The 26,556-nt window shown below is 34.1% G+C and overlaps 1 long non-coding RNA gene across 1 annotated transcript in view; it reads left to right on the top strand.

The window, feature by feature from the left end:
- The window catches only part of LOC144472887 (uncharacterized), a 432,141-nt gene that overhangs the window by 163,006 nt on the left and 242,579 nt on the right, over window positions 1-26,556 (top strand). Inside the window, exon 3 of the long non-coding RNA XR_013494472.1 lies at window positions 18,210-18,322. This is a non-coding gene — a long non-coding RNA (uncharacterized LOC144472887). The remainder of the gene's footprint in view (window positions 1-18,209; window positions 18,323-26,556) is intronic.

Genomic DNA, 26,556 nt, shown 5'->3' with positions numbered 1-26,556 from the left:
AGAAGACTGTTACTTATTGACTATAAATGAGCAGAAACAGCTCTATCGAATGAATATTATACACTTTATCAGACAGCAACAAATCGTTGTAAAATAAAAGAAAATATAAAAACGCTACGAACTTATTCCCCAACCCAATATGTCGCTCGTGTATAATAGAAAATAATAATTGTAATAATTAATCACGTTATTGAAATTTATGTAGGATCGGGTTTTAGGTGATTGACTCCCGCAATATCGCAATGTCTTAATAACGAAAAAAGCAACTTTATTAATAGAATAAAATGAGAGAGATATAGAGATACAAAAACGAAATACAATTATTAGCTATTCACCGCAGCTACGACCGATCACAACTGAGGATCGCTTCGGCGATCCTCTCCGCGTTACCGCTGATCGCTTTCCTTTGTTTTTTCCGCCGAGCGCAACACCCGGCCATCCACCAAGTCACCGCGCTCGCGACATCCTACATTTATACTACATGGTAACAATTTTAATTAAACCAATATTATATAATATGTTACTTAGATGCTTCAGAACGGATTTTATCCATTTTTCTGTAAAACTTAAAATATGCTTCTATAAATGTATATACTTGTTAATTATTCTTGTAGAATGATTTTGCATATTATTCCTGAGAAAGCAAAAAAAAGCACGAATCGTACTAACCTTTGTGTTCGGATTTAGTAATATTTAGGGGAACTTCTTTTTTTATTTCATTTTGTTAGGTTTTTCGTCGGAATGTGTAGCCGCGGAAAAAGGTCACGAGAAAAATGCGCGGGAATGGGTGAGTCTGGTGTTGGACGTTCGCAAAATCCAAAATGCAAACTGCAGGCACTATTTTATTCCGAAGCAATGTGGAAATTGTTTGAACTAGATGGAAACAAAAAATTCCGGAATTGTGGACGCAGTATGGTCTTTTGAGTAAAATAAATGAATTTCCGGAAAACAATTTTTTCTTTTGCTTTCTCGTTGCTCTGAAAGTAGGAAATAAATAATATCTGATTTTAGTTTCCTTGCGGATATTTCATTTAGCGATGGATAAACATTTATAATCGTTTCCTAGAATCTATTGGTGTTAGGTTTTATGCACATCCATAGTATTAGTTTGACAGATTGCCGGCAACTTAGCAATTAAGTTATAAAGGTATTAAACCATTGCCGGCAACCCGAGCGCCAGATGAGGGCTGTTGACCGGACTTTGGCCCGGTCATAAAATCACAGCTCCGCGTTTTTCGACCATCGGTATCGTTAGGACGGATTTTTCTCTTTTTGGGTAAAATTCCACAGCTCATTTTCACCACGAAAATCGCATCTAGCAGCGCACCAATAGGAATCTTCCTGAAGTTTCATTGGTCGCCTCCTAGAACTACCGGCTAGTATAAAAGCTTCGAACCATGAATATATTTGGTGACTCTCAAATAAACGATCAACTAGAACTTAGTCTCTGCTTAGTCAAATTACTTAGTCGGCACACCACGTGCAAAAATTACAAAGTTTGAAGATCTACGATCACACAAACATCAACCAATTGGAAATAAATGATTTAAAAATGCAGACAACTGATTAGTTATATGTAATTGTGTTGTAGGCTTTGAAAGTAGTGTAAATCATTAAACCAAAAAAAATTGAGACAGATAAAATACAACATATATATTGTATAAATTCAATAAAAAAATTTAGTATATGAAATGTAAGTAAATAAGTTATCCCATTTATTTATTTTTCCTTATTTTAGGTCAATGACTAGGATTTTTATTAATTTTGAAAGTGGTGTAAGTCAATCAAGTATTCACTTATTAAATAAAATTTGAAACAGTATATAAATTGCACGTCGAGAGATCATACAATATATAATATTAATAAAATAATAATAATAATAAAGAAAAATTATGATATTAATAAAAAATTGTTTAATATGCTTGTATTCGATAGTATGAACATCTGAAAACGAAATATTATATATTTGACTTGCACAGCTTTCAATATCATTGGCAGAATTGCCAAATAAAATTGTGCGTTGGGCTGAAATTTTCTGACCAATCTATGGCGCGAAGTAACACACCGCTGATGTGAAATTCATGAAGCGTTAGGATTGCGTTGCGTAGCTAATCACGGAGCTTTCGCAAATGCAACGATATGGCTCGCGCTAAGTAATGGAATTGTATCTGACCGCAAATATAATACAGGCAGAAGACGATTGTCTCGCATTTCATGCCAGCCAGGTCCGCAGAATGTAATATGCATGTATACAGGTGCGCCTGACTTACAACTTGTCTCGAGGCTCAAAACATTTATATTCGCGGTACGCAAGCTGCATTACCTGAACGCTCCAACTAGTTATTGAAAATTGGCTAGATCTCATTCGTGCTTCCCTCCTTTACTTAATCCTTTGCGCTATAATAACGAGTTAAGTTATATGCGAGATTTATTAAATATTAATATCATTAATTTCTCTTAAATCGAAATCAAATTTAATTAGTCTGTTCTCAAAGTTTAGAAACGAAAGTAAATAAAAATAACAGGAGAAACAAAAATTGTTCGGTCCTATTAGGGAAAATATTAAGAACAAATAAGTGCTAATCAACGCAGCATGAAAGGTGTCGTAGTGTAAGGAGTTAAACGAAATTAATTAATAACGATTATGGGATAACTAATTATCCTAAATCATATTGGGAGCACAAATTAGTTCGGTCCGTTTTCAAAAGATAGCTATAACTGTTATGACTGTTTCATAGTAACAACTGATTTCAATTGTTTCTGAGAGATTAGATATCTGCCAATAACATTCAGTTTATATTGCTTCGAGTTTCATTTAATACACCTGTTTTTTACTCTGTTGAATATGTCAAGTTTTGTGTTAACTAAGCAGCATTTGCGGGAGATTTTAGTTATCTGCTTTAATTCGAAGAAAAGTGCAGCTGAAGCCCATCGAATACTTGTTGAAGTCTATGGTGACAATGCTCCAACTGATAAATCATGTAGGGAATGGTTTCGACGCTTTAAGAATGGTGATTTTAGCGTTGAAGACAAGCCTCGCTCTGGGCAGCCAACAAAATTCGAAGACAAACAATTGGAGGCATTACTCGATGAAGATCCGAGTGAAACTCAAGAGGAGCTTGCAGCATCATTGGGAGTTACCCAACAAGCAGTTTCCGTACGATTTAAATCCATGGAAATGATTGAAAAGCAAGGCAATTGGGTGCCGTATGGCAATTGTGTACGATCGGAGACATGGCAAAGTCATTCTTCTCCATGATACCGCTCGGACTCATGTCGCAAAAGTTGTGAAAAATTATTTGGAAACGCTCAAATGGGATATTTTATCGCACCCGCTGTACTCGCCGGACATTGCTCCTTCTGATTACTGGTTGTTCCGGCAGATGCAGCACGATTTGGCAGGTCACAGACTCACTTCTTTCGCAGAAATCGAAAATTAACTCGTAACTTGGATCGCCTCAAAAGACGAGGTATTTTTTCGAGATGGAAGTCGAAAATTGCCTGAGAGGTGGGGAAAAGTAGTAAACAGCGATGGACAATACTTTGATTAATCTATTAATTCGTTTTGTTCTCGAAATAAATGCGTTTTCCACCATAAAAAAACGGACCGAACTAATTTGTACTCCCAATAGTATAATAACAAAATATAGGATTATTACACATAATATATTTATTTTCAGCCTCACGGCCAAGAAATAGGACTTGGTTTACAAAAATCTAACTCTACAATTCTATCTTAACCTTTCATTCATTATATACATTCTCATTCACACACTTATTATAGGATTATTACATATACCTATGTTTGAGACTACATACATATTATTAGCTGACATAACCTGGCATTACTAAATACGTTATGATACAACGAAACGTACGTAAAATGTTTTGTTAAGAAATCTTTTCTTTAATTTTAATTTTTGTGATTTATGAAAATATCCGTATTTTAGATTTTTATAATTCTATTTATTTTCTTCTACAACTATTATGTTGTACATTCTTACGGCATAATTATGTAATAAATTACTACGGCAAAATTTTGCCTTTAAAAACATTCTGATATAACAATTACAACTTTAAAGTATTATCAAATAGTGATATATTATCAATAATTATTATCAAACTGATATTTTACGTTGTATAATAGCGTTCGGTGACTATCTGAAATTGGTTTCTGTCGTCGCAACAAGTACAATCAATTAAGCGACATTAATTTTGGTTCTACAGCATATTAGACGATGCTCTATGAGCAACGCGATTAAACTTTAAGCTCCCTTTTGTTATACACCAGAAATGGGCGCATCCTGCTTCAAATGGCTTATAGAATACTGTCGCGATGGAACACAATAGAGTTGCGGCCACATTTCACTATAATTATATTGTTTTCGTTCGAACCCGCAACCCGGTATAACGCGTTTCATTAATCTATTCAATTCTGCGATTATATTTAATCTTTTAAATGGATGTAATTTATTACCGGAAATTAATTGGGGAATAACCAATGTTACGTATTAACTAATCAAGCTTAGAAATTTTATATACTAAATATTTATAACATACAAGGCGTCTCTGATTTTATTGGCCAAACTGTGTTATCACATTTTACGAGCAAAAATAAGAAAATAAATGTCGTATCAAAATGATTCCGATTAAAAAGGCAATTGTTGACCTTTATTAGTCCTTTACGCGCCCACTTGCAGAAATATGAATTGTGCGATCTTGTAGCCTTCGAAGTCGTCCAATTTTTGTGGAAAACATTCTTTATATAATGTGTGTTTAATAAGTTATTTTCCAATTGTGTATTAAAATCGGACACTTTGTATTATATATTGGAATCGTAGACACGACAAAAATAACGAAACAGTAACCCTAAATTCCTCATTATAATTATGAGACATATTTATGAGACATAATACAGACGTTCGACTGCTGAATAAAGGAAGAAGTGTCATTAAATACAAGCTTTGTGCTCGGGTTTATTACATACCAGCGAAAGCGCTCTTGATCGAGATACAATAGACCAATATACGTCGATCATGTGACGGCTCAGCCATTGTCTTTCACGAGGCCTACGCTAAACATGAATGAAACTAATTATGTTGCAATTAAACCGAAAAATGGAATTTACAACACTGATATTCGACAATACTGTAACTGTCTATTGAAATGTCTTCTATAAAATGTAGTATATTAAATAAACGTTCCCCTGACTTGTAACTGCAATAAATAATTTCCATAATAAGTAATGATAATAATTGACCATAATCAGTGGCTTTGAATGCATCGGTAAAAATGAGGAGCTATACTTAGCTTAGATATATATTATTTTCTGCAACGATGATTTTTAATATTATTCATTAGAGATTTGACACGTTTCATAAATTTTCGAATTTTATAAAGCAATATGGACTAAATGATACTGGGAAGTTTAAAAAATACTACACTGGAGTTAAATTACAATTTGTTACACGTTTCACAAGATAAATAAAAAGCTGGTTTCCAATTACCAATTCCGGCGACCAAATAAACTTTCCTACAACTTCGATATCTTCGTGCAATATAATGTTACATTCAATGGTGTAAATATAAAATAAATGAAACAGTATTTATTTTCATGCCGAGACAATATCGAATTCAGCGAACATATACGTTAACGTCCAATCATTTTTCATTACGTTAAGAACTTATCGCTCATCAAGAAACGGGACATTGCCGTATCTCTTTAATTATCAATTATTTGGAGAATATTCTTTTCTGTCGATACACGCTTTTGTTCGTTCATTTTTTAAAGGAAATTAATTTTAAAATTTTTAAAATCTAATTAAAAATTTTGTCTACCAGTGTGTATTTTGACTGAATTTCTTTATAGGTTATTTTAGAAAAATATTCGATGAAGTCTAAGTAAGAATATTTTACTTTAATCCAGACTGTGTTATTTAATTTTCCATATTGCGAACAAGCGAATTCTGCTGTGAGGATATTGGTACATCTATGAAACATGTTGGTATAATTCTAAACAATTATCTTGAATAATTAGAACATTGTTGGAAATATAAAGGCATTTGTCTGTCTATCAATGTGACGTTCATCTCCAGTTTGATTGCACCAATTTCGGTTTTGTTATTATCGGTTATTTGTTCTCGCTCTGATGTGCGCGTTAAAGTAATAAAACAGAGATTGCATTATTATTATAATATACGCCATGTTAATGAAACCCCAGTAAATATACAATAACGGTCCATTAAAGGTAATTGATTGAGTATCTTCTCCAATCATGACGATGCGAGACGTGCAATCTGAATGATGTGAATGGAAAAGTATGTTGCAAAGAATATTTTTCTTTCGCGATCACTCTTTCCAATATTTTCAACTTAATTCATAATAATATTTCGGAGAATGATATAAAACAAATTTATCTTTGTTGGAATTATCTCCTTTCGGTAAAAATTACAATTTAATTTATTAGGAATTAAAAGAAGAAGAACCAGTTATTTTCTGTAATATAAAAATGACGAATTTTCGTCATGCGAACGAATATGTGTTCAGACACAATTAGTAAATCGAATAGGAAACGGTGAAAACTTAAAGACTGCAAGAACCGCATTATACCATATCCAATATATTGAAATTATTGAATAACGAAATACATTTTTATCGAACTCTTTTTTAGCATAAATACCGCACATAACTTTTATTTTGCACAGAGATCCACATTCTAGGTATAAACGATATTCTTTCCAGGTTATCTATGTTCGCACCATAAACTGAGACTCTCCGGGTCTGGACAATCCCAGACAGTAGATATGACACACAAACGTATGCAGTTGCCAGCTGGTTTCACGCGGACGAAATACGCACAACCAAGAAATATGTTCGCCTCCGGTAAATTTTTTGTTCTGTCTTACGAAAACTTCGTACCTTAGAGCGTGCGGTGAATTCTAATTATGTAGGTAAATCATACAAAATGGCCGCCCGGAAAAAATACACCGGAGCAGCATGTGAATTAAATAAGACCACCTTTTAATTACCGTCGACGCCTTAATCGTGGACTTTTCCAGCCGCCAGAAGAACACCGACGAATCGAATCATTTTTCCAGGAAAATATGCGCACTGCACTTTCGAATTAAATAACTATTTAATGATCCTCCGCTGCGGAAAATGAGCGGCTCTTAGTTCAACATTAGTTATTGCGATGCTACGTATTTTCGATGGAAACAGTAGAAGGTACAGTTTTCTATTAAGAGAAAAATATTTAATTGTAATTCTGCAAATTTGTTTCACATATAATAGTGTTGCATCTGTTTCCATTGTTATTTATTTAGTACTGTGTACAACGTAGTTTTAACACTTTAATAACACTTTTAATGTTTTTAATATTTTTAACATTGATTATAAAACATATTTTTAACTGAATTTGATGGTATACTGGAGAAAGATAAATTCCAATTTTTATTACTATCTTCAAAAATATTTCATACGGTGTTTTTAAAGTATTTGAAACAAATCTTGTTTCCGTTTGAAAGTATGCATATTTAATGATACCTACCGAAACATTCGATGAAAAAAATTTCTGAAAAATGGTGGAGAGGCCGCAGTTCATACGAAGCAGACTTTTAAAAACTGCGTTTGCTGTGCTAGAAATATTTCCCTCATTTTCTACTTGCATCAGAGAAAAACCTTGACAAAGTAGACATATAAAGCTAATTTGTTGCGACCCGGTTTGAAAGTTTTTTCATTTTTGAATCCGTATTTTTGCAAAATGCAGGTCATTGGAACTAAAAATACATAAGTCCAACAATGATTTATAAAAAAATAATGTAGAAAGTCATACCTAACGATGTCCATTCTCTAAACTTGTACAAAAGTATTTAATAATGGAAACAAATATACCGATAACTTTAATTGCTATTCATTTTTATTATATTTAATTTGTACACTTACTTCTGTATGCACCTTCGACCATTCCATATATATATCATAATTAATCAGGACTGTAAATGAATTAAAATATGAACTCGTATCCTACGATAGCGGAATTCATAATAGTTAAACCTCGGATTTTGTGCATATTTGATAAAATTGAGTAGGTGGTATTTGAAGTAATACAACAATTTAAATAAATTAAGGCTACAATTGTAAAATTTCTAACTAACGAATTTATTAAACAAAGAAAAAAAGAAAAATATTCTCAAATAATTGCTGTCTTTCGCAATAAATGCAGAAACTTTTTACAGAAATTCTAGTGATCGCACTGTTTGGTATGTAAATTAAATGGAGCATCTTTGCAATTCAAAGCGCGCACAGATAATTAGAAAACTGTAGACGTGACAAATTGAGATTAAGCAATTGTTAAGCTATGGTTTCGAGGTTTTAAATGCACAATAAAAAACGGCAAGTTCCGTGAAGATTTTATTAGACACTCGAAAGTTTCGGTGAGATTAAGTAGCGTGTGCTAACAATTTCCTCTACGCCGGGTAGACTGTCAATACGCTTCTCTCTACTGGTTAGTTGCCTATATCTTCTACGGAAACGTGACTTGGTTTCCTCTATGCAATTCTTCTGCAACATAGTTTTTACCCCGCGGACCTATGACGCGTTTTTTCGCGTTTAATGAATCACTATAAATTCTTCTTTGTAACGCTATATTGAGCAAACGTTCGACATAAGAATACGTGTTTCGTTCTTTGCAATCACGTTTTAATTGTTTTTATAAAACGTGCAGTGCTGTATCAGTAATTTCTGGAGAACAGTACCTTTAACCCTTTGCACTCGAGTGGTGACTCTGAGGCACCACTGCAATTGTTACACCACGTTCCAAAATAATATTTCTATTATAAAAACTTACATTTAAAAAATTATTAAAAGTGTTAGGGCGAGAGATTTAGAAATGACTTTATGGTATGGCTGGCCATCTGTGAGTTTTTCAGCAATTCGTTTTAAATGCGTTTAGGATTATTATAGTCGTTAGCGGGCCGGTCCGCAGCCAACATGTGGCAAATAAAGTAAATAGATTTCAGGATGATGAAAGTAATGCCATCATTTAGTCTCACAGATCCATGAAGCCCCGCCATAAAGTCCCAAGACTAAGGAAAGGGACTCGGCCGTCAGGTATCGGCATCAGCGATCCTGGCCAGCTGAACTTTCAAACCATTGCCAAAAACATCCGTCCACCCCCGAGTGCTACGCGGCCCGTCTAGTCATCCCCACCACAGACAACGTGCTTCGGGCACATTGGAAGGGATGACTAGGTTTTCCCGCCACTCTGGAAAGGGGGGGGGGTGCGCGTAAGGCCCAAAGAGGGGTGCAAAACAGAACAGATTCAAACATAGAAAGGTACAGACCTTGACACAGATCAGATTCAGACACAACACAGAAAGGTACAGACCTTGAAGCAGTATAGATTCAGTCACAACACAGAAAGGTACAGACCTTGAGGAGAGTAGATTCAGAATTCAGACAGAACAGAACAAACAGTCAAACAGTACAGATTCAGACAGTTCAGGACAGTACAGAGATAGACAGAATACGTAACGGTTAGGTTACGTGTTACAATTAGGAACAGTTTTTAGTCCCACACACAGTGGGTGGTCCTTCGAGTATAGTAATAGGCACCAAGTGCAATATTCAGAGGATTCGTCATACATCTGACGACTCCTCAACAAAAAGTGTAACTGTTTTTGTATGAGTTACAAAATTCAATTTCAATTGAACATAATCTCTTTACCTTGTAAAATGGAAATGTCACATGTTAGAAATGTTACTTTAGGATTACAATTAAAATGGCTTCAAGTGCAAAGGGTTAATTTCTTCAAAAGTTGCTTGATTCTGTTAGAAGAGCTGGCTTCTGTTTGAACCCAGGGTACGAATATCTAAATTCTGACAATTACTTTAAACTCCCGCACGTTTTATTGATTTCTATAAGAAAACTATACCAAACGGTAAGATGTCGATGTAAAGCTATTGTTTAGTAATATTAGGTTGGGGAGAAAGAAATCCATTATTTTTACGCGAACTTCAAGACTTTATTTAACATGTTTCCGATTGTCCGAGTTAGGTCAAATTTATACCGTTTTGTTCTATAATTTGTTGCCATTTTAAAGGTACTTTCATAACGCCTCTCTCGTAGAAGTCTTGGCCCCTATTAGCGACAAAACTCTTGTAATCGACTTTCACAATCTTCTCTCGATGCCAAGTTCTTATCACTAAGGCAGTTTTGCAATGCAAGATAAACTTGGTAGTCGCTTTGCGCCAGGTCTGGACTATATGGTGGATGCATCAAAACGTCCCAGCCAAGCTCCTGCATTTTCTGACGAGTCACTATAGACGCGCGTGGCCTGGCGTTGTCTCGATAGCACACAACACCTCTCCCTGTTGGCCAATTCTGACCGTTTCTGGTCAATCGCTAACTTCAAACGGCCCAGTTGTTGACAGGAAAGATCCGAATTTAGTGTTTCACCATATGAAAGCAACTCATATTAAATGATTCCTTTCCAGTCCCACAAAATGCACGGCAGAACCTTCGTGGCTATTAGTCCTGGTTTGGCCACCGTCTGACCTCCTTCACCAGACTCTGACCATGAACGTCTTTGCACAATGTTGTCGTATGTGATCCATTTCTCGTACCCAGTCACCATGCGTTTGTCACGTAAAATATCACGAAGTAATAACAAAAAAAAAAGCAGCTGAACCGTGATTCAAAAATACTCGTTTATTGTCAATTTACAAGAATCAGACACCAGAAGCTTTGCACGAGAAGCGTGCAACTGGTAGGCGCGTGGGGTAAAAACTGAGGATGTCGCTTGGGGTGTGGTCCTATTTATCCTATTTTCTGACATGGAAGATGCACGGAGACTTATGACTAATTGACTATGACTAAGGAGTGAGAATTTCGGCGTTCGGTCAAGGTCCTGTTTACTATTGTTTACTCTAAGTTCGCTGGATACTTATGACTAAGCCTCGGTCGCTTCATGGTCGATCTTTAGCTCCCGGGCGATGCTACGACTGCTAACATGCCGGTCAACTTCGATTATTTCTGTGATTTTGTCAACATTTTCTACGACAGGTCTACCTGTACGAGGCGCGTCTTTAACATGAAAAATACCTGAACGGAATCGACGAAATCAAAATTGCGCGTAATTGGCTGTTACAGTATCGGGATCATAAACACCATTCAGAATTTCAGCCACTTGGTTTGCATTTTCAGCTTTATCAAAGAAAAATTGTAAATTGTACTGAATTTTCTCTATGTTGACTTTCATTTTGAATATCCTGTGGTTCGGAACTGAATGGACCAAAGAAAACACAGAAAAAGAATTTTTGTAGTGCGAAATGTCACCTTTCCAACGAGCATAAGTCTGAAATTGTTTGATCGATACTTTAACAGATAGCGATCGCTACAGCCGCCTACCGAAAAAATAATGGATTACTTTTTCGTCAACCTAATATTTTGTCCAGTAGTGTATCTTTAATTAAGCAGTTATTGCAAATGGAAAACACGAAAATGTAGTGCTCTCGGTCTCCCCCTGAAAGACGCATTATGCACGTCCACGTTTTCACTAAAAAAATTCCCCAAAAGAAGTCCTATTACTTTTAGACAGCGTGTCCTCGCAAATAACTGAAAATCTGCATCTTCAGGTAGCGTGCATCCGGTGCACGTAGATCGTGTAACATAGACGGTACGCGGCGGCGTGGCGGTTGGTTCGCGTGCTGGCATGAATGCACTTTACATACTTTTTCCATAGTGGCCGTAGCAGGGATACGCACCGCGACAGCAGCAACAAAATGGCTGTACATTGTAGGATAACCGTCATAATAGTTTTCCGGCAGACGAGGCCGCTTTTAATTCCCCAGATTGCGGCGCGCGGGAACGAATGATTTCACAAGTACATTTTTAATTAAATTGTTAATTAAGACGAGTCAGGTACGGCGGCGCGCAGGTACCGAGACGGGAATGAATTTTTATGTTCGCGTCTCGTTACGTTTAAAATATTTCGCGTTCAAAGTGACTGGCTTTTTATATTCCTGTTCCCTCTGTCGGCCGGTTTCCGGAGCTATACAGTCGTGTGTTTCGTCTGCGAAGAAATGACGGACGAAAAAATATTTTCCGTTCCCCCCAGCATTTCGACGGCGGAAAAAACATTAACAATCCAGGTCTGGAGCAAAAATCTCTTGTAACTCGAAGACCCGACGTTCGTAAATTATATCCTCGAATGTCATTACATCTACGAACATTCCAATAAAAGGGTTGCCTTTGAGTACGCGGCAAAAAGTGTTCGCTATTAGCCAACGGATCCTGTTTCCCCGTAATTACCGTATTATTACAAAATAATGGTGGTGAAATATTACGTGTTACACACGGTGTAACAGCGCTGGATGCTTTGACACGACGCGTGGATAAAGAACACAAGTATATTAAAAGCGTATTTTGCGTCAAAGTTTTTTGCGATCGCTCACCGTTCAAACACTACTGTTCAATGTTATTCGATATAGATATTTAAAAATTTCTTATAGTCCAGCATTTTTCACGAATTATAATATTTACGTAATCCACACCTAATTTATAGAATTTTAATTCCCATTTTCATGCATCACTTTACAAAAATTATGGTCGGAGAAAAATTTTTCCTTTCTCAACTAAAAAATTATTCTCTGTAAAAATAAAATGATTAATATTATTAAACTATATTTATTTATACATCTTAAATTTAAAAAATTTGCACGCATCATAAGTGTATAAAAATCGGCAGTCCAGTTATTAATAATTGTTGGAATTATAAAGTTTGCAATGATTTTAAAGTTTTTTTGATCGTAAAGTTTTTTAATAAAATTTTAATCGTACCATAACATTATTTTTGTTAAGATTTTCACTCCGAGTTAATCCTTCTGTGGATCATATTGACATCGTCGCAAGTCAAATTGTATTTTTTATCATTCTTATTTAACTTTCTTAAATCGTATTAACCCTTGTGCAAATCAAATTCACCAACATAGTTGTTTATACAATTTAATTCAATTTTTACATTTAATATGAATTTACATAGTCATTGACAAAATAATCAATTGTTAATCTGCGATAATTACTTACAAAATTTCTTTAAGTATCAATTTTACTGTAAATATATTATTGAAAGAAGATGAGTTTGATTTACAAAAACGTAGATAAGGCCTAAAAAAGTCTCTGTTACTCCTACTGCAATGCTTTTGCATTATAAAATTACTTATAGTGTTTTTATATCTGATGTTAATTTTACTTTGCAGATACTCTCGATAATACCTCGTTTCTTTGACGATCGTAGCAATTTTTTAAACCGACACCGGGAAACTTTATCGGTTTATGGCTGAAGCCGGTTCATCAGTTCTGCAGCATTGTAAAGGGAAATTTCGCTGAAATCCTTTTAAAAAGAACAGGATCTAGTAAAAAAAGGGATCTACTAAAAGTATACGAGTAGCTCGATTAAGATCTTGAAGAATCATTTTTTTTTAAAGTTCGCTGTACACTTTGAAACGTTTATTGAAAGAGAGCTCCCGGTTTATTCGCTCGAAACTTTATAATTTTTATCCGATCGCTTTATGGTTGCTAACTGAAACAAAGAAGTTCAAGAACAATTCTGATAGAAATGAAAAAGCCATAGAATGGTATTTAATACCCTATCGACTAGAAATTTTTATTGGAAGAAATTCATTGTGAAACAAAAACCCCACGGGATTAATGGAATATCCAATATTTCTGGGTTAGCGAAAGTTGAAGTTATGCGAAACATTAAAAGTCTTTAGAAAATAATGAAAACACGCGTTATAAACTTTCATTAATACATTTGTATAATTGTAATATGAAAATGTAAAGCATCATAAAGGTTACATAGTTAACATTGACTAAATATAAAATAGTATTTTATTAATAAATTGAATGAGTTCATATTGATTTATTAAATTAAGTATAAATTGCGCGAATTAATAATATCTCGACATACTTTTGACATTGTTCTTTATTTCATTAACTCCCATTGCCATAAATGCGTAAAATCCACGGTTTAATTACCACGTTTATAATTATACATATATTGTAAATGAAAATGTATTCTCCAGTACTACACAAAAGGAATAATAATTGTTCTATTTTTTATAATTCTCAGTTAATATATTTAAATATTAATTCATGCAATAATACATAGTCTACTTATGTCAATATAAAATTTATGATAAACGTTTTCTTTTACATATAACAAATCAGATGCATACACTATTATTTTCAATAGAAAAATTCGAATACAATTATTAGTTGCTGATAGTTATTAGAGAGAAAAATTTGTTTGTATTACATAGCGTACGCAACTGAAGTTCGTAGATCAAAGAAACGTAACCTCAAAGGAAACTGGTACCTGGTACATACTTCATTTATATTCATACACGGTGTATCACCTTTCTGGTCGGTTCATCAAATTATCCTTTGTTGCAAGAAATAAATATTATCGAGCTATACATTCCAGTGTTCTAAATATGGGAAATACACGAAGCGATTATACGTATTAATCTTTTATCAATAAATAATTTAGCTTCAATTCATTTCTCTAAGAACTATGAATATATAATATTGATTCCTATATATAATGTAATATAATAAATATTATTAAATTTACATAACTTATAAACTAAATTTGGTTTAGTTAATAAATATAATAAATTTATTTAAGTAATGTATTATACATTACTTAAAGTGACATAAATATTAATTCCCTATATATCAATTTACAAACTTATTTATTATATTGCAACATAACTGCCGTGTTATCTTTAGCATTATTAACTAGTTATAGAACGCAGGGAATTCATTAGACACAATAAAAATAATCCAATCTGGGGTAATGGAACCAATTACTGTGTGCTGATCAATTGTTGTACCTTTGATCTAATTTCAAACTTTATTCTTCGCAAATAAGACATATCGAATTTATTTATTCTTCCATTTCGTTTACTTTCTCACGAAAGAATTTAATAAATTAATTATGGTTATAGAACGCAGGGAATCCATTTAGACGCAATAAAAATAATCCAATCTAGGGTAGTGGAACCAATTACTGTGCGGTGATCAATTGTTGTACCTTTGATCTGGTTTCGAACTTTATTCTTCTCAAAAAAGACATATTGATTTTATTGACTCTTCCATTTCGTTTACTTTTCCATAAAAGAATTTAACAAACTACACTATCGTCCTGAATACTTTATTTCAGGTATCATTTTTCATTTAGAAATATCAACGTCAGATCAACGTAAAATCAGGGCGACCCCCGTGTCAATCCCAGGCGTTGAAAATTTCAGAATATTTTAGGCCAGAAATTAATGAGTCCACTTTATGCGTTTCACGTAGATCTGGGCGGTAGAAAGTAGCATAAAATTCTCTATTACGGAGGAAAATTTTAGTTGTTCAGCACTTTATGCTTCGTCTCCATTCGTCATCTTTCCTGTGGTATGCTTTTCTTCAACGTTACCCTCGTTAAACTTTATTTCGCTTTTTAAAAAACTTTTCGGTTAATTCCGTCCGTCAGAAAAGAAGAGGAACGCGATCGAAAGAAAGTAATCAAAAAAAATGTTTAATACGAGCCAACACTTATTTGATTTAAGATTGTGTTTTATATTCTCGTTATAAACTTGAAATAAGTCGCTTTATCGTAAAACTTAAATTGCCAATTGATAATCGCGCTGCATAGAAAAATATTGCTTTCGTTAATATATGATCTTGTCACGAACTTTTAAATTGTTAAATTTATTTTTTTTTAAGTCTGTGTACAATTTTTCTGACCAATTTTATTGTAATGATAGAATCAATCGCAATGATATCTGATTGTTAACCCTGAAATTCAAAAGGAGAACATCTGGCATATTTTGTATATTCTCATAATTAAATAACAAAATAATTATAATCGCGTTGTCGGTAAAATATATGCAATATAATATGATGATAATAATTTTGTTATTAATGGAGACGTAGAAATCATATAAAGGTAAACTTATTTATTAAATGGAATGGCATATATATTAAGATATTATATAGAATACTGAAAATAAATACTAAATATTGTTATTATAAAAAAATTAATATAATATCTTATTTTACCAATCGTCGTTACATTATTATAACAATAAAAATATCGTCACCATATTTGTGAATTTATTGCAAAGGGATTATCCGATATATGTTCATAGTTTAATTGTTAACATCCTCTGTTCAGTATTCCGCAGTGCGTGAATCAGTGATTACCGAAATTCAAGGTCCAAAAGTTAGTTTGTAAGGCGCGTACCTTATTTAAGAACAGAGACGCGGCAAAAAATTTCACTGTCCCGGCAGTGAAAAGAGTGGAGCAGCGAGTTAGCCGGCACATTCGAATTTCCCTTCTTTTTCTGTTCAGACGCGGCGGGGGGATAGTTTGTTCGTAACAACACTCGTTACCGCGGACGCGCTCGTATTTCGTCCTTCTTTCTCGGCTGCCATCAGCGCGTCCCTTCTTTTGCACGGACGCTGACCGCTAAAATTAAAGCGCACCGCTGTAATGAAGTTAAGGTTTCGGCACATTCCCGCATTTTTCGGTTAGATTTATTGCGACGCGAACGAGGGGGAGGAAACCTAACGAAAGAGCGCAACGAAGAACAGAAAAAACTTTCACGTTCAAATCCTAACACTCCGCGTGTATAGCACGCTAATCAACCCATGAATATTTTTCAGTTTTCCTTTTATTGCCGCGCTGACTCGCGTCTCAAAAGGGAATTCTAAAAATAAACTGCCGCGACGAAAACACATGACGAACATTTCGCTAGCGGTTTTAGTAAATGTTGGTGGAACGTTAATTACTGTCTTTAACTTTCATCGAAATTCTACACCCCAATATTTCTGCGATACGTATTGCGAACGTTCGCTTTGATTTCATTTTTGTTTCGGTTTTCATTTTGATGCGTCAATTTTTTAAATGCTTTTAGGGGAAATTGTTGAAAGTCCTGAGATATTAACCCTTTCCACTCGAAGCCATTTCAACTGGAAATCTAAAATAATTTTTTCGTATTTCCATTTTGTATAACAAAATTCATTCTACGCGTATGAAATTGAGTCTCGTGTCTCACATAACAATTACACTTTCAACAATTTTTTAAATCCAAGCTTCAGCTAATTTTAGAAACGTGCTACAACAATTTCAATGGCGTCACTGAGTCGCCACTCGAGTGCAAAGGGTTAAACAAGAGGAGAGAGAAGACTACATTCGTGAATTATCCAGATGTATCTTATATTTATCTTTCGAAAATCAAAATGATCCATTTAAGTGTTTGTGGACAAAAATTGTTTTGTATGGAAAAACTATTCAAAAATGAAAAGGAAAGCTTCTCAAACGCAATAAGTACAAAAACATAAGAGTACTTTGTTTAAGAATATTTTTATTACATAAATACTTCTGCTTCTATTTTAGAAATAGTTTTAATGATTAATTCTAGACAAGTCGACTCACGGATTTAGATAATCGTTCAGTAACTTGCTATAGTTCAGTCAAGCTTAAAAATGTTCACTAAATATGGAGTGACACAGTTGCTATTCTAGACATTGCTTTCCTGTTTAAGTATTCCGGTGTTGGTTAACTTTCATTCGGCACCGATGTCTTTCGGGCAAACATGTAAAACTAAATGTAGCATCTCGAAGATATATAATACAATGGATGCATGCATATACTTTCTCTACTGAAATAGACTTCCACTTCTAAAAATCGTGCGATCGATGAAACAGAGCGATCGATATATACCAGAATGAGAGTTCATTCCAGCTTTGTTAGATTTAAAAATAAATTAAGAACAAACAATAGAATTTGTGAGTTTGGATAACTTTTATTCTTATTAATTTTTATCATCAATTACTAATATTAATTGAAATTATTATTAATTTTATTAGTAATGATTATTAGCTGGAGTTATTAATTATTATTATTATCATACGGTTGTCACAATTTTGTGACAATCAAAAAAATATTAAATAACATTAGTTGACGTTATCATAGCGACAAGTAACGTTAAGTAATATTAAATAACGTTAAATAACATTATCATAATGTCAAATAATGTTAAATAACGTGAAAAAATATTAAATAACGTTTAACGTTATTTAACGACTCTATTTGTTAGTTTAATTCTGATTGGTTGTTTTATTCTTGGCGGTAATTCAGTGGTCCGTTTAACAGGATTCAGTGATTCAGAGTGGTGGTGGACAAACGAAAGCTGTTGAAGGAGCGCATCAACGCACACTGAAACGCTGCAGAGGCTCTCGAGGAAGGAAGCAACCGAGTCCTGTAAGGTTAGTAACGTATAGTTAACCGTTGGTACGAACACAGAATGACATCGGTCGGTTCCTAAATTCTCTTAAGCCAGCTGAGTGAAAAAGGGAAGGCCGAAGAAGTACTTTCCTGATTTGTTAATACCCGCCGGATTTTATGGTGGATTTAACTGGTGATGTTACCCCGTGATTTATTTTCGATCGCATGGCAGCGAGGTAATGGATTTTTCGTACCGTCCTGTTCACCGTAATGAGATCAAATGCTTTTAGGTGTCCGCGCTCCGGGAACGCTCCGAAAAAAGATTCGTTTCATATAACAAAATTCCCGTTTGAAAGCTTGCTCGCATTTGAAAGAACAATGTTAAAACAGACGGACCCTGACTCGGATTAACAAAAATCCTTTCCCGAAGGAATAATTAGTAGAAGTAATAATTAAATACTTATAGCAGAATTCGTGGGAAAGTGGTGAAAATACTATAAAATATTGCAACTGATTTTGTTGCAATTCTTCTATTAGTTATTATTAATTTGTATGAATAATTATTAATATTAATTGAAATTATTATTACCTTTATCAGTGTCGATTATTAGTTACAGTTATTAATTATTATTAAGTAATATTATTATTATATTGTGGCAATATTAAAAAAAATTGTGAACGTTCAAAAACAAAAAATAGTAATAATTAAATAATTATAGGAGAATTCGTGGGAATGTGGTAAAAATGTTTAAAATATTGCAACTGATTTTGTTGCAACTCTTCTGTTAGATATCCTTGACAAACGAATGGAAAAATCATTTGTTGGAACTGTGATAAATTTGTGTTTAGCGGTTGCTCGCCACAGCGTGCTCGAAAATCGCGATACGTCGACGACATTGAGGCGCAGACAGAAGTTCGATAATGGACTGAACGCTACAATGAACAGCAAATATATATTTTAATCATCCTCCCACTGATTAGTGGAAAAGTTACTTGTGCTCGAATATTTAGCAAGCAAGTCAAAGATTTATTTGCCAATAAATCAAAATCTCTTTTTGTCGTAATTAAGAAATTTTTCACATTCCTTATGAAAGAGTCTCTATAATGTCAACAATTTGAAAATAACATAATAATTGTAAACACAATTTTGCTGGACGAATTTTTCAAGTAACGTTTCCAATCAATTCTTCGGATAAAATTTTATGCTAATAGCATTACGAATATAGTAAATTATTCCAGTTACAGTTATATAACTATTTCTCTCTATTAAATGCTTTTTCTGAAGAAAATTTCTTGACAATCCATACACTTGGCTGAAAATATATGGGGACCAATGAAAATTAGGGCGATCCGCTGCTCATGTAACGTCTACGTCGCGAAAGTTGCGTTACGCAAGTTCCATAAACATCTGTTGTACTTTCTGCAAGAAACGACATTAACTCTTCAAGTTCTGCGAGAGTGCATATATGCGCTTAGCATAAGATACTCGCTATATACAGCTTTTAGGCGAATATATGCGCTCCAATTAAGAAGTTCAGTTTGACTTCTAAGCACATATACAGGATATGTTGAAAACATCGTGGCACAGCCGTGATTCCTCTCATAAAACTCGGTTGAGAATAAAGAATAGAACTTTTTCAGATAGGGCTTCGCCTTCGAGGAAATTTCGATTTTGAAAATTTACTAGATATGCCGATGAACAATGTTTATTTGTTAAATACAACATCAAAGACGACGTTTTTGAGATTTGTAAGTTACTGCAGTAAATCAGTTTTTTTGCAACTTACTGTATTTTTTTACTCATGCTTACAAATTACCTATTAGAATGCGATTTTTTTATTAGAAAAATGTTAACGTGAAGTACAAAATAAGTAGAGCATAAAAAGTATAAAAAGATAAAGACATGTTAGTTTTAAATAATTAAAACTATTACGAGAAGAGATACATCTTTAATCAACTTTTTTTGAAATTAATAGAGAATATTTTTATTTATCACAAAGATATTGTGACTGACATTGTTCACAAATGGAAGCTACAGTGGAGTTTGACAGGTCGAGCAAGGGAAGCAGACTGCGTCTAAGTGCACGCGTATATAACGAATCTTTCAATTCGATTGTCTCGAAAGTGAAGCTCTACGTGAAAAAATTTCATTGCATATTTTTGAGTGAGTTTTATGCGAGGGATTGTTGTACCATGACTTTTCGAACATCCTGTATAAATGAGCCGCTCTTATTTATTAGTAAATATGTTCGGCGGCTTGAAACAAACGACCACGTTTTAATAACCTTCTATCAGCTATGCTTTCCACGGCTGTTAAATATGAAATAGCACTCGTAGACAGCGTTTGATACTTAGTTTTATTTAGGTCGGACCACCGTGAGAGCTTTTAGATGCGCTGTTCCCTTCTACTGAAAGGATTACGGACCCATAAACTTCACAGCGCATGGCCTGAGACGTGTCAATTGTCAACAGGCACGATGTTATTATGACAATTTCTGGATGATGACCGCTGAGAATTGTTAGTCGTATCATAAATTTGGAATACCCAGTCACAAAGTGTCATTTCAGGTACAAAGCCAAACGCAATGACATTATTCTATCTCTTATGGTCAGTTAGTGTTCCCTAACCTCTTAGGCACGGCTGGATTTTGCGCAATCAAAGTTTTTCATAACTAAATTACCATTCTTTCTAAATATATATTTTTTCTGTAAATCTATACATAGTATTAATTACATATATTCTTTTCTTAGCGTATTGTACATATACACTTTCACTTTAATCGTTTACATTAATAATTAATGAAACAATTGAGTAAAGGACGAAACATTCACGAAAGCCACTATAGTGATGTGACGTGTCGTGCCTAAGAGGTTAAACAGGTGTTACGAGCCGAGGGCTAAGGCAGTCGTGCGTGACCGAGGATTCGTTAATTGGTAGAATTGGGGGTATAAGGATTGAACAATTGCGGACGAGCCGACGTTTGTTTCACCGTCGGGTCCTACGAGCCGGAATAAGGATGGAGGTGCGATAAAAGAATTGCGGACGAGCCGACGTCTGTTTCACTGCCGGAACCCACAATGACGGGAAAGTGTGGACGAGCCGATGTCTGTTTCACCACCGGGACCCACAGGAAGGTAACTCGTAGATGAGCCGACGTCTGTTTCACCGTCGGGGCCTACGAGCCGGAATAAGGAATAAGGAATATTTAGCCACGTAACTCTTTAATTGGTGTACCTCGAGACGAAAAGGTACACCATGTCGGATATGATACTAGCAACTGGGAGAAATGGATGTGAATGATGAATAAACTTGACTCTAAGATTCAATATAAAAATACTAGAGTATATTCTACAAGAACTGAGTCTATTACAAATGTTGAAGTGTTTGAGTGTAACGCGGTACCTAAGTCCGGTATTCTCGGTTTTCACGCACTGAGAAATGCGGGGGTTCGTACAGCCTGACAGTTTTGACAAGAATTACACATAGTCTATACCCTGCCAACTTTGGATGCGTACTGTCCGATGAGAGAAGAAAACGTGGCCCTTTTATACCCCGAAATTCGCGGTGGAATCTGGGAGTCAGGAATGCGTTTACGTGGTTTTTTCGTGGAAGTGTTTCGTCTATGTTTCATCTATGTGATTTCGTGGAAGTTTGATGCGTGGGAGGCTGCGACTCTCGGGGCCTTCTGTTTATTGAAAACGCGCTGGTCGCCGCCTAATTAGTCGCTGTAGGGGAGATAAGAATTTTCGAGGAATAGAACGTTTGAAAAAATGCACGGTATGAACGGGTTCGTACGTAACACAAGCATGAATGATTCACAGACTTCGAAACTAGCAAGTATCCGTCTATAAAATTGACAATTTTCATAGATATTAACTTACTCCAATATGTGAAGTAGGAGTTAAAATTGAAGATATATGTATAACCTCGATGTGCGGAAGATGAGTACAGTAGTAATATGTGCCCATAATTATGAAAGTGGTCTAAGTGAAAATTTAAAAAAAATAAGTTTATCAGTTATTTTACACCACATTATTTTAAACTAAATGTATTCAATGTAATTTTTACGATATCGTAAAAAATGAACTATTAGATGATGGTTGTAATTTCAACATTATATGGAATTCATTTAGTGTTAATTATGAAAGTGGTCTAAGTCAAAAATTTAAAGCAATTACATAAACATAACTTGAAAACGGCGTTTCAATAATAATATTGAAACAATAGACTAGAAATTTTTGGTATCGGGTCATTCCTTTCTACCGAATGACCGTGATTTTGGGTTGATAGAGGTGAAAATAAAATAAGCAAATTACTTATACAACCCTGAGCACTATTATGAACCGATAGAAAAGCGTAGAAGAAGAAATACATTTTCGATAAAACGAATGTCGCAGCCGGATTATATTTCAACGAAATCACTGGAAGAGTCAACAACAAGAAGAGGAAAAAATACCGCGTGCGAATCTATCTCTCGGCTGCAAATACAATGGATGAGATTCGTGAAAAATTAATCATATAAAATGTTCTATAAAACTTCTTTAAATGCTCCTGAATTCCACGTTTTGGATCTTCCTTTATACACCACCACAAGACCAGTATCGGAAGAAAAACATAAAGATATTATGTGTTTACTACCATACATTCCTCCAGTTTTTCAGGAACATTTTAAAAATCTTAAAAACTCGAAATGATAGAAAATGCATTACTTTTTTAGAATCATTAATAAATGTGCATGAATTATTTCATTAAAGTTATTGTTTCAAATAAAACTCATAGTTCTTTATTGCTTTAAGTCGTTTATAGGACATTCAGTTAATTTCGAAAATGGTCTAAGTCAATTCAAACTTTAAAAACAACATTTTCGTATGAAATTCACACAAAATTTCATATTCATAATAAATTTCCATTAATCAAGACTAATAAAATTCTAAATAAAAAGATCGCATAATGTAAAAATATATTTTAATTTATGCAAATGCAATTCATTAAATATCTCGAAACAAGAAATATATGACTTAGACCACTTTCATAATTATGGGCACATATGATGAACGTACAAAAGAGAACTGAACCGATCTGAACTAATCTAAAGAAGTTCGTGCTTCACGCCACAGGCGTCGCTGTGATCGCTCGTGGAATCTGCGTATATCGTTTTCTCTAACATAATGCGAATCTGTTGTATTTTATTACTTTACAGATGAAAGGAATTTTTTCGAAATTTGACAGCTCGCGAACAGTGCTTTAAAGTGTCCTCGTTTATAAGACAATCTAAAGTCTACCGGTATTCGCTGGAAATGAAATTCCGTTCATACAACGTAATTGAAAGTTCAACACTGTGGTGGAAGAAATTAAGGAGATAACAAGAACTTGCAAATTTGCTGAAACAGTAACTGTTTTGGTCGAAATGCGAATTCGCTGCGCGGCGTGGTTACGCCGCAGAACAAAATAGCAATGAGTGCACGAGGTCAGCAGGTACGTGAAAGTTTTCCAACAATGAAGCCAATTCCAGAATCTTGATTCGTTGTCTAGTAAGTCGATTGACACGTAAACTTTTCCTCGAAGTTGTTCGCCGCAAACGCCTGTGTTCAACACATTCGGCTCACGAGTGATTCAGAAGTTCTGACAATTCTGCTCTCCGCGCATAACCCATATTACATTGAATCTTGCGCAACCCTCGATATTATGTAGATACTTACTAGAATTCGATTCAGTGTCTCTTATCATTACTGTAATTTGGACTATACTTTTTCTATGCACTATACTGCCTCTCTTTTATTATCATACGTGTTTTACACACACAATAAATCCTTTTGTAGATAACATTTTGCACGATTTATTCATACATTTGCCAATTTAATTTACCTGTTTGCAAATCAAATTGATCTCTTAGGATTTTAACAAAATTGACCGACTTTGGTGCAATTTACTTATTTAGTATGTATTTGTATATGTATATATTTATTTATAAAGTTAGATAAGTTCTTATTCAGATAATAGATGCGAGATAAAGGTTAACGAATAAACTTTTACTCAACATTATCGAATAAACATCTAATCGAATAAAAAATTATTTTAGTAACAATTTGTCGAAATATAATTTTGTTCGATTAATTTTTCTTAATAAGTAGTTATTTGTTATTCGAATAAGAATTTTAGATAAATATTTATTTAAGATCAATAATGCCCAACTCTACTTATTTATGAAGAAAAACAAATTTGATTACAAATCATTAATTTTCATTAATTATTTATAAAAACTCATACAATTTTTAAATTTCATACGAATGTTATTACAAATAGTTACAAATGAGTGAATTTAATTTGCAAAAAGCTGAATGAAACTTGCAAGGGGGTGAATTTGAATTGCAAACGAATGCATTTGGTTTACAAAGGGATGAATTTTATTTGCAAATAGGTGAATAAGACCTGCACAATGGTCACTTTTATTTTATAAAATGTCAACAAAAATATCAATTTTCATTGCTTAAAACCTTACAAAAAACCTTAACAAAACCTTACAATGCAAGGAGCATATAAATTGAAGCAAATGAAGCACTAGATATCTCCAACGGTATTTAAGAAATTTTTTAATGTGTTTGCACATTATTGAAATTAATATTAGATATAATTATTGTATTATTAAAATTATTAAAATTAGATATTCTAACTTTAGAAGAATGAAAATTGCGATTAACCGAAGAATGGTCAAGTATTCCATTAGAATATTTAAATAAAATTATTTCTAGTATGTCTAAACGATTAAACCATATAATTAGGCAAAAGGGCAATCCAACAAAGTATTAGCATCGATTTATCTTTGTTAAAGTATATGTGTATCCTCAATGAACAGATTGTAATTTGTAAAGTGTCCGAATATTTTTGCGACGTCATAATTAAGCACTAGTTCATTTAATATCGATTAACAATAAAACTATACAAATTACGTAAATAAAACTTATGTTTGGAGAATCTAAAGTAAGTGTGCTGACTTATTAAAAAACTGTAAATTCATTAATTCAACAAACAGTAAATATACGGAGTAAAAATTTCTCAAATACGATGGTGTCCGAATATTAATGCGGCCAACTACTGTACATTGTTTTATTCAAACTTAAGCTAGTAAGATTTTATCCCGCTTTTGTCTGACGGGAATCGAACCGCGCGCTCATTTTTATTTTCAACGCTAATTACTCGACTCGTTATTTATTCCGACCGTAATAATAACGACGACATGCGTCGGCACGGCTTTGTGCAACTTCACCGCCTTGGAGAAACCTGGATTTCGAGAAACGTAATTGCTCCAGAAGGGATTCCACTTGCCCTTTCACGGCAGGCTGGTCTATCGCGAAGTACGAGCTTGAATTCAACCATGATTTATGACTCTGCGGTCGCTCAGAGTCGCTATAAATGCAAGAACATCGCTGGGATAACGTTTTCCCTGATCTACACGGAGGATACTAAAAACGTTCGTTACGGCATGCATAGAACATAATCATCGGCTGCCGGAGTGCCATTAATTTCGCTTTATTCAAGTAAACTATGAATGTTAAATGCGCCGAAAGCGTTCGACGCGCACACCAGACTATTTTATCTGGTTCCCGATGGAAGTAAAACAATCTCTCCCCTAAACATGAATAGAAAAAGTTTCTTTGCATTTATAGAACTAAATGTCCGTTTTTTCTCTCCGAAAGTTCTCTCCGAGTGAAAAATGTACGGAATATTCGGTATGGTTCTTCAGAAATGAATATGATATTTTTCCTTGCTTATTTAACGCCCAAATGGTTGACCTTTGTGAAAAAGAACATAATATAGTTTGCTTAAGATCATTTCTAATTATATTTAAAATCATTTCATTGCATATTTATTTTTCCATCTTTGTACACTTGTCGACAGAAGTTAAGATACTTGTTTTACAGATGCATATTCTTGGTTGTAGTAAACCGTCTTAATAAACATTTTTATTGTACGAATGAAAATATTAATTTAATTTTTCTATAATTTTTGAATTTTCAATTTTTATTATTAGTCGTATTATCTATTACCAGAGTCACATTTTAACACAGAAAATCTTGTCGAAATTTTGTTATTAATTTTGAATTTCGCAAGGATACGAATTCAACCAATACAATTAGGAGAAAAAGTAGCGAATTATATATCTACGTGGCACGCAATCGTAGCTAGTATCAAAATTCACGTATCCTGAAATAACTTCAATACTTCTGCCCTTTACTTTCGAAGTATTGAACTGCAGGTAATTGGAGTACTGCCTGC

This window comes from Augochlora pura, chromosome 7, assembly GCF_028453695.1.
Source record: "Augochlora pura isolate Apur16 chromosome 7, APUR_v2.2.1, whole genome shotgun sequence".
In the NCBI taxonomy this organism is placed as follows: Eukaryota; Metazoa; Arthropoda; class Insecta; order Hymenoptera; family Halictidae; genus Augochlora; species Augochlora pura.
This window is presented reverse-complemented; position numbering and strand designations above follow the sequence as displayed.